The sequence below is a fragment of the Aplidium turbinatum genome, chromosome 13 (assembly GCF_918807975.1).
Source record: "Aplidium turbinatum chromosome 13, kaAplTurb1.1, whole genome shotgun sequence".
NCBI lineage: Eukaryota > Metazoa > Chordata > Ascidiacea > Aplousobranchia > Polyclinidae > Aplidium > Aplidium turbinatum.
In genome coordinates, this window is record NC_137484.1 from 5,550,973 (window position 1) to 5,561,372 (window position 10,400).

The following is a 10,400-nucleotide window of genomic DNA, read 5'->3' on the forward strand; positions in this document are numbered from 1 at the left end:
GCTAAACGTATTATCTGGAGGTGCTATGATAACTAAAAGAACATTCTCACGATCCATGGTTAAATTGAACCCTATATTGGTTGATGGGGTCATTCGGGTTGGCGGCCGTTTGGAGCAAGCACCAATCGAAGAAGACGCCAAGCACCCGATCGTGTTACCTTTTGACTCTCACCTTACAGATCTTGTGATTACAAGTCACCATGCTCAAGTGGGCCATTCTGGCATGACCCATACATGGGCATCTCTTCGACAAACATACTGGATTCTGAAGGGAGGCGTCGCCGTTAGACGTGTCCTCGGGAAGTGCTTGCTCTGTAAAAAAAAGGAATGCACAAGTTGGCAAACAATTTATGGCTGATTTGCCATCTGGAAGACTCCAACCCGATAAGCCTCCGTTTTCTCATGTCGGTGTCAACTATTTTGGACCCTTTATGGTGAAGCAAGGCCGTAGTTCACTCAAACGTTATGGCTGCGTATTCACGTGCATGTCAATTAGAGCTATCCACATTGAAATTACCCACACCATGTCTACTGACTCGTTTATTGATGCCCTTCGACGATTCATTGGTCGTCGAAGTCTCCCAACCGACATTTATAGTGACAACGGATCGAATTTTGTCGGTGCTGAAAGAATATTGCGTGAGTCCTTACAACTGTGGAACCAACAGAAGATTAATAAATATCTGTGCCAACAAAATGTGACCTGGCATTGGAATCCGCCTACCGGCTCCCACTTGGGTGGAGCATGGGAGCGCATGATCCGTTCCATTCGAAGAATCCTAATTGCTCTGATGAAGGAGCAAACCGTTTCAGATGAAGCTCTCATTACTCTGATGGTCGAAGTGGAGTCAATCATAAATTCGCGACCCATCGTCCCTATCACCTTTGACCCACAAGATGATGTACCGTTGTCTCCCAATCACCTATTGCTGTTGAGAGAAGCACCAAACCTGCCCCCTGGACTGTTTGATAGAAAGGACTGTTATGTTCGACGCCGCTGGGCCCAGGTGCAATACCTAGCCAATCAATTTTGGTTGCGCTGGACCCGTGAGTTCCTCTCATTTATCATTCAGAGACAGAAGTGGTTTCAAAGAGAGAAGAACTTTGAAAAAGATGATGTTGTCCTCCTCGTCGACGATTCCCAACCTCGTTCGAAGTGGCTGTTGGGGCGAGTGGTTGACACATACCCGGATAATAAAGGGACTGTACGCACAGTTTCGGTAAAAACTCGATACAATGTGGTCAAGAGACCAATTTCGAAACTGTGCTTGATTTTGGAAACTGCTTAATGCAGAACAAAATAGACTGTTTACCTGTCGCCGGGTTATAGGCATTGATCAATGTGTATTATGAACTATTGAACGAATTTCTGTTGGCTAATACAGCCAACAACGAACATTTCTGGTTGAGAATAGTGAAAACACACTACCTGCTTCAAAAATGTGCCTTTTAATTGTAAATATGTAACTGCATTTTTAATCCCTTGTTCGTAAAGGCCTTCTTAGAGGCTGATTGGATTGTGAAACATATCGTTCCAAACACGACTTGGTTTGATCGTAAAAAATGTTCACTCAGTTCGCATTTTTGTGTGGGGGTGTTACGTCGTATTTGTCCGCCTCCTTTTTATGTGTAGCAACTAAATTCGGATTCCCTAAGTAGCACCTGGCAACCCCTGCTGTCTTACCTCGAGGTGTGACCATTACGTCATAATTGTATTTGCGACTTTGCGTTCGTTATTACGTTTCTTTGTTCTTTGAGTTTGTCAAGTGGCAGTGCATGTAAAGATCAGCTTAACGTTTACAGCAACTAGTTAGCGACTGGTAGTTAATTCGAGCTATTAACGATGCTGCTGTTTTTTAGTTGAATAAGAGTTAGCCTACCGCGTTAACGTACTGTGTTGTTGAAGTCTGTGCAGCAATTTCATCTGTCGTTGCCGTTAGCCTATGTGGCCAAATCAGTGATTATCACAGTTCACGGTAAGCTTAACATCCTACTGCAACCTTTGTGATAGAATAGGCCAATGTGAATTTTAGTGTCAATGGTTAAGTGTAATAAGTACCTCGTCTTCTTTCCCGATGTTTAAATCAAGTACGGGACTCACCTATGATGTGAATTTTATAGCATAATATTTTACTGTTTACTGTTTATATGTTCAGTTTCGATCTACAACGGTAGAATTTTCAATTGTTGGGTTTCTCCCTGTGCTGTTCCGTGCGCCACAAATTAGTCGGTAAGAATTCATTAGGCCTATAATTCGTCATCTGTAATTCCGCATTAGGCCTAATTCGTAAGTTTTGTTTGCTAATCGTTGTTTTGCTGTGTTGTCACAGAAACCTTCTTCTTCACTTCACCGTCGCTTGTTCGTTGTCGTAGCTGTCGTTGTCGTCGACAGCTAAATACAATAACCGTCACTCTGTGTGCGTGTTCGTACGTTACAAATAAGTTGTTTCACTTTCAAATTATCAGTATACATAGTTCCTTCAAAAACATTGTCATCTTGGGATTTCCGTTTTATGTAAAATATCAATCGAACTTGACAAGCAATCGCGAAAGCATAAGAAAGTTTAGCAGCTGTTGCATTGTTGATAACGATGAGACATTTTAATGCTTCTATTATTTCTAAACTGGAGCATTTGTTGATGGAATGATAACGTCCTAAAGCAGATACAAATAAAGTTGCACTTCGATAAATCAATCGTTTAATATTTAACTTTTTATCATATTCAAGGTCTTCAAGGTTTTTTGTTAAATCAAAATTTTTAATGTCATCGTTCAATTGCTTTAAAAACAAAGGAAAGGACAAAATCTTGTTTCTATGCAAACAAAATTCTACACAAATTGAAAACCAATTGTACAAAACAATGTTTCCTGACACAAAACAAGTCCTTGTCAAAACATCTGCAAGTTTATATCCATTCTTGAGATCTTGTGATGCTTCAAGATATTTAACCATCTCAGATAATGGTTTGATCAGCTCTGTGGTCCAATTCTTGTCTTTAGTTTTCTGAGTTCTTCCAAGTGGAAACTTACAAGCATGAGGCATCATTCCATCAAATGAGATTCCTCTGGTTGTGAATGAATCAAAAAAACAGTCTCCATTTGGTTTTGAACTATCATTCAAACTGAGAATGCCAATGCTTGGTATGATGGTTTCCTTCAAGTTCAAAACGATGATGTGAAATATAACTGAATACCAACGAAAATATTACATTATCTTGTCAATTTCATCACTTTGTTTGTCAGTAAATTCATCCAGCACAATGATGTGCTCGAAATCGGAATATGGTGTAATCTCTTGTTTAGCTAAAGAACCCATTCGGACCAAAGCATACTGACATGGACTTTCTCCCATAATCCCAATGCACTCTTCTGATATGTATTTCATGATCTCTGTGTATCTTTCTGCTACCTTATTCTGTAATGATTGAACAAGATTGACTTTTTGCTTTTCCAGTTCAAACAATTCCTTACCTTTTGCATTGTCAGGAATGTTTTCAATGTTTTGTAATCCAGCGTTGGTGATTGCTCTCATCTCTTCTACTTTTTGAGCGACTTTCAAAGACACATTTCGCAACTTCACTTGTTTCCGTTCAGCGTTAGCGCAGACGAGTACATGTGAACAAAGTTCGTCAAGATCTGTTTGAAATTGAACATTAGACAGTTGCCTCGCAATTGCTGCGTTCAACAAAGCAGCACTTTGAATGAGACTTATCTTGTCTGGGGATTTAATTTTATAAAGCAATCCCATTTGATGGAAGATGGGAGCCGATTCATATGGACACGTTTCCTCACCATTGAGGTCATATTTTTTCCTTAACTGATTGCTTAACTTAATTTCTTGTTCATCAAATGTTTTCATAGCCTACTTTTATTTATATTTGCTCTTATAAAGAATACCTGCAAGTTAATATTCTTTATATACACTTGTTGCAGAAATGCATTGAAATTTTGTACATCGTAACTCGTGCTTCCCAATTTATTTGTGTTATTACACAAAAGTTTTGAGATTTTGACCTCTTTGTGGAGTTTGACTCGGCAATGAGAACGAAAAAGTTTATCCAAATTTTACATCACCATCGTATTTGATATGCATCTGTATGGCTTACTGCAGTGGCTGCCGATCTATTTTTAGTTACAGCCGTTGAGTTATTTATCGGTTGGTTGTTTATACAAACTTGGATTTTCCAAACGTGACCAAGCATGAGCACTTTTCAAATTTGATCTGGTAAGCTACTGCCGTTTTGAAATTGGGCCTTTAAATCAGCTGTTTTCAATTAAAAAAATGCAACATTTTGAAATATCTTTTATTTGGGTTCCAAGGATGGTGTAATTCCCAACATATTTAAATTTGTTTCTAAAAAACGTTTTCTACTGCTTTTAATTGAAAAAGCATGTCAACGAACCATTGTACTAATTTTTGTTGTTGAAAACACATCACAGGGCACTGAACTGTTTTTTAAGTTTTTAAACGACATTTTAAGATGAGGCTGATTCATCTTATTGATCAAACATGTACCTTTTTAAACGTAAGAACGGTTCGCTCTTTTTTATTTCGCGTAGGCCTACATTTCATCTGCACAAACCAACCATAGTGCGTTTGCAATAATTTGATTTCCCTATTCGTGGAATAACAATGGAATTGTTTGTTCAGCTTTCAGTGCCAATTATAGAGCACTATTCTGGGGATTCCCCAACTTAAAAATTACATACAAAAGTGTTGCCAGTTTATCTGCGAACTTTTTCTTTCTGCTTCACCAAGAGAATAGGCTATTATTTGGTAGAGCTACCACATGTCCTCTTTTGGGAGGATTTCTCCTCTTTTTTCATAAAAAATAAATTGTCCTCCGAGGACACTTGAAAATTCTCAAATGTCCTTTTTTTTGCATTGCTATCCTTTTCAACAAGGTTTTATTTTTATGTGACCTTGGCGAAAGCTAAATAAGGCTAAGCAACGATACCAAAATGGAAAGGCATGTTTTCTGTGAGCTGTGGCAGAAGTAGGCTATCCTTGTTTAAGAAAAGTGTTTATTGACTTTGAAGTTAACAATTGCTTGCTGTGGATATGGTGGATACATTTATTTCTGTGGCAAACGAAGGCAGTGTTACTCGATGACCATGTCAGCAGTGTCAGATGTATTTCTATTGTTCGACTCTTGTGTTGCCTATTTGCATGAATAGACCACTAATTCCATTTTCCGAGTTCACATCCTTTGGTTGGATGCTTATTGCTTATGCTGTCTTACACCAAAGAATAGGATAACGCTTTTCAGCGACGTGTGGAAAGTATCTGTCAGAGAAAAATGTTGGCATTGATGATGTTAAACTGTTCTATCTATACCAAAGCTAGTGCAAAGGCGTCTTAAACCTGATAGCTAGCTTGTATTTTGTCTTAAACCTGATCTTAAATCTGAGCTTAAACCTGATAGCTAGCTAGCTTTGTTTAAACGATGACACATTAGACAATGGACAAAACAGTTCAAATATTGCAGAACTATAGATTTTTTTAATGAATTGATAAAAATCGAGCAATTCTTCATCTACAATAAGCTATAACAGCAAAATGTTTATTGACTGAATCTGACAAATAAATGTGTTATATTTTTGATTTGTCCCTTTTGCTACATAGGCCTATAATCATCTAAGACAGGGGTCACCAACTGGCGGCTCGCGGGCCGCATGCGGCCCGCCACGCTGTATCGCTGCGGCCCGCGGAAGGTATCTGCGTACAAGTATAACCAAAAATACTTTTCTTGAGGAGTTAAAGAGCACGAAGGCAAAAAATACTTTCCGGGAAGCATATTTTCGCATTGCATACGATTCCACCGACCGACCAATCAGATTATAGTTCTAGGTGGGGGTTGCTTAAAGTTATTCCAATGCGATGTCCAGCCACATTGTCCTAGTGGTTGATTAAAACGTCTGTTTTCGAATTTCTGTGAGCATAGGGTTGCTTATTTTAAGTTTGCAAATATCATGTAAACACTAGTGTGCGTTTCATCGTTATTGTGTTTCACGAGCAGTATTCTCTTTATGCAAGTTTTTGTTGGCAAAACAGGTCGATGTGCGTGTGCCAACTCAATTTATAATAAATTGGCAAAATATGGAACGCTTCACAATTTTACGTGTCATCCTTGCGCAGAGACCATGCTAATCTTCTCTGTATTGTTCCAATTTTAGTACAGTATATGTACTGCCGCAGCAAGTACTGCAAAATGTTGTTAATCAACAAATTCTTGCCACGCTAATAAGCACCGCATGTGACAGTGTCTATAATAAAAGAAAGACGGTTTTATAGACTCTCACAAAAAGGATAAAAAACCAACTCATTGCTTTTTTAGAGGGAAGACTGTTCATGAATTACAATAGAAACGATTTTTCGGTGATTTCCACAAGCGTTTGTTTCATGGTGCCTGGTGTCTTTTTCCCTGTTATTGGAGCCTATTTTTCGCTGATATGTTTGCAGGCAGGGTTGGAAGTAACGACTAGTTGTCACTATTCGATAACGTTATTCGTTGCTTTCTGAATATCGAATGCTTATACCCATTCCTTTTAAAAATAAATATTGAATGCCCGTTATTCACTGCTTTTTTATGCAAGCAACGACATCATTATTCGTTTTTCACTAATCGATATTTAGGAGAACTGCTGAATCATTTTTTGTTGTTCACTTAGTTCGTCGTCAAAACGAATTTACTAGATTTAATTTTCGGATTACTATCTGACCTATAGTCCCCTTCCGGTTTTCAAATTTTAAAGGATTAAGGAAAATTTTGCGGCAACACAGTTCAGAAAAACCATGCCAGTAAGAGTCGTTAACAGTGTTGCCAACCTTGCGGTTTTCCCGCAAGTTTGGGCTTGTTCTTTTTCGAGTTTGCGTATTTTTTTTGAGTTTGCGGGTTGCTGGTTATTTTTTTTAATTATTTTTAGTAATTGCTATTCATTGCTTTTTTTAAGTATCGATAGCGGAAAGTCATTGCTTTTTTGGGCGCTATCGAATACGGTAGTGAAATAGTCATTGCTATTTGACTAACGACTTCCAACCCTGTTTGCAGGTCACTATTGCTGCCTGTATTGCGATGTGTCAAACATTTCCTTGTTTACTGAAATTGTTAATTGCAAGATATCATTTCTGAAGCGAAGTGACAACACCACTCTTGCTTGGCGATGATTATTCTGTTGAAACCATTCGCTTCGCTATAAGTGCGCAATACAAGTGGCCTCGTTTATTCAACATTGTTAAAGAAGTCAGAAGTGTTGTTAAAGGAGCTTGGCCTGGCAGTAGCGTTGTTCGACTAATTGTGTTGCTGCGGTATTCTAAGACAAATATTAACAACATGTAACGCTGGATACTGGGTACGAAATTCGTTCTTTTTTAGCATAAGAATCAACCTACCTAAAATTTTATTAGTGCGGCCCGCCACAGCTCTTCTTAGTGCCAAAGTGGCCCGCATGCAAAAAAGGTTGGTGACCCCTGATCTAAGAAGATGTAAAAATTGTTTGAACGTAAAAATCCACTGGCATTTTACTTGCTTACTAAACATGTCCTCTTTTTGGGTGATGAAAATATGGTAGGCCTATTATTTGGCATATGGATAAATCACATTGGAAAGACTTGTTTTGATGCTTTTGAAGGAATATGACCTAGTATCATCATTGCGTTGTTGGAAACAAATATTGTTTGATAAAAATTATGTCCTGCTATGGATAACCTAACTTAGCTTTGAACACAGTTTGCCTAAGCATTCTAATTTTGTTTCGCCCGACTCGTATCCAATCATAAGCCTAATGACATTCACCGAATGAAGACTTTGGACATGTTTCATTTGAAATATTACACTGAATCAGTCTTACATTGATACTGAAAATACAAAACCAGCGCTTCCCAATGCCCTAATATGCTGCTGAGTGCCGATGAGAAAGCCATCATGTTTGTGCTAGTTTTAGAAATTTATGTTGAGCTGTATCTGCAACTTTTTGAATCAAAGAAAAGTTACAAACCGAAAAACCTAGATTTACCTAAATTTGAAAAAAAAACAAAAAAAACTTAAAACCCAGATGTGGTAAAAACAAAAAATCCAGGTGGAAAAACCTGGCAACTTTGATGAAAACCTGTTGAAATCAAACACAAAGTCCAAACACTTATCGCTATAGCTAAATTAAAAACTATTTGTGTTGAAGTTTGGCGCCTACAATAAATAGAATTCAAACATTCGCCACAAAACCGGCCAACTTTGGATATGTATGCAGGAGCAAGGGAGCCTACAAAATGGCAACATTAGGTCCCAAATAGGGCATTGTTACGTCATTATGGGTCACAATGGACAGATCTAGAAGTCCTTGGCACTGAAAGTGTTTTAAAATTATGCACCTGAGCCCATTTTAAAAATCAATAACTTAAGCTGCATAGGCTTGGTTTTAATTTACCTCTTACTTTACACTCCACTGCTCTAAGTAAGTGGGTCTAAGGCACTTTAAGAAACGTGAGAGAAATTTTGTTTCATTTGTAACAACAACAAAAATTGTTATACCTAAACAGTTTGAACCTCATAGGAATGGGGGCAGATCTGCCTCCCTTCATATTTCCTTTGATTACTAGAAGCACAGTGACATCATGCGCTTTGTTTTTCTTGATTTTTCTCAAAATTGCAAGGCGGATCTAATGATATTAAATTTGACACTAAAAGTTGTGTAGTTTTCTTGTAAATTCAAGATTTTGGAGAATTTTGCTGATTTTAGCTAACTTCCAGCAAAGCGTGAAATGGATTACATTGGTTAGGCACTTTAACATGCAGATATCCAATCCACCGCGAACCACTCAGATGTTACGTTGTCTGTCCAATTGTGACCATTCCAGCATTCAGCCAGAGACTTGATTATTACTTTGAACTTGGTTCGGTAATTAAAGAAGAAAAAAGAGCTATAGCAGTGGTGAGAATCAAACCCACGTCAATGAAATGACTAGCCTACCACCGCTCTAACCCTCTGCGCCAAGCCAACTGATGGCAAAGCGATAACTTAATTTAACTAGTATTTGCGTTTTTCCTTTGTTCTTTCTAAACGCAACCTTGATGACGTCGTGAACAGCGTAGCTTCTGATTGGTTCGTGCTGGATTGGATATCTGCATGTTAAAGGGGTACTAAAGGAAAAACCTGACTTGGCGATTTTCCACGTTCTTTGTGTTTAACATGCTACCATAAAACGATTTTCAATAAAATTTTGCCCCATTGCGGTCTGACCACCATTGTGGGCGTGCTTTTGTCAGAGCTTTCAAAATGAGATTGAGCCTGAGCAACGAAGCGTGCGACTGTGCAGTCTACGTCATAAAGGCTAGCAATCCACCGATCACGCAATAATTGTTACTGCGGGCGATTTGACTGTAGGCTATGTATGTATTTACATCAAAACAGCACATTTTAATATCAAAACAGCAGACAGTTTGCTCAAAACATCAGATTGGTAACGTGGCTTTTGTTATTGCTGGCCTTTATGACGTATTCTCGAGCAGTGTTTGCACGTTTTGGTCATTTTGAAAAAAATGAAAATAAATGAAACTCTGGACTTTGGGCCTTGCCAGTGCCATTGAAAACAATTTTTTTTCGGTAATTGTTTTTGAAATGTATTCTTGAATGTTCAGTTTACTCATTTTAATGCTTAATTCCGGTTTGAAATTTTCCTTTAGTATGCCTTTAAAGTGCCTACCATTACATTGCGCTACAAGCCATAATCTTAGTTGGCTAAGATTACGTTGATTTTTGCCGCTGACATTCAAGTCAGCAGAGTTCAATAAAATACTTGAGCTTAATTAACAATTTTTACAAAATGTTTCATCAATTAAAACATCAAAGAACGTAAGATTTTAAACTTACATACAATTAGGTAATTGTCGCCATGAGCGGTGATTATTAATGCCTGTTAATGGCCTTCAAATATTAATTTTTTTTTTTTTTAAAGAATTTGGAAACTACACCACCGAGCTATGAAGCAGACGAATTTGCGACGAGCTCTAATGGTGATGACTATCTGGGTAGCGGGAATTACGCTGCAGTACAAAGATGCTTCCACAAAAGCATCGGAGTAGTTTCATCACTTTTCATTTTTCATCACTTTTCATTTTTTCATATCATCTGAAACAATTTACAGAAAAGGTAATGTTTCTAACAATCGCTCCCTAAATGAAACGTCACATAAAACCGTTATGGTCTACTTAACCTAGCTGGCATCTTACGTCATGGAACTACTCCGATTTTAAACTTTTAAACAACAAACATTTTCCTTCGTTTTAGAATCTCAATTTTCTCATTGTTTATTTTGCTTGAAATTTTGTGTCATTCAAATGCTATTGCACCCTACCTCGATTTTTGTTTTCTAAATTCGTAACTGGTCCAGCACTAAGCCTATA

General features: G+C 37.9%; 1 pseudogene; it reads right to left on the bottom strand.

The window, feature by feature from the left end:
• Positions 1 to 6,094: 6,094 nt before the first annotated feature.
• LOC145782653 (U6 spliceosomal RNA) lies at positions 6,095 to 6,191 on the bottom strand (annotated as a pseudogene).
• Between the last annotated feature and the right edge of the window lie 4,209 nt (positions 6,192 to 10,400).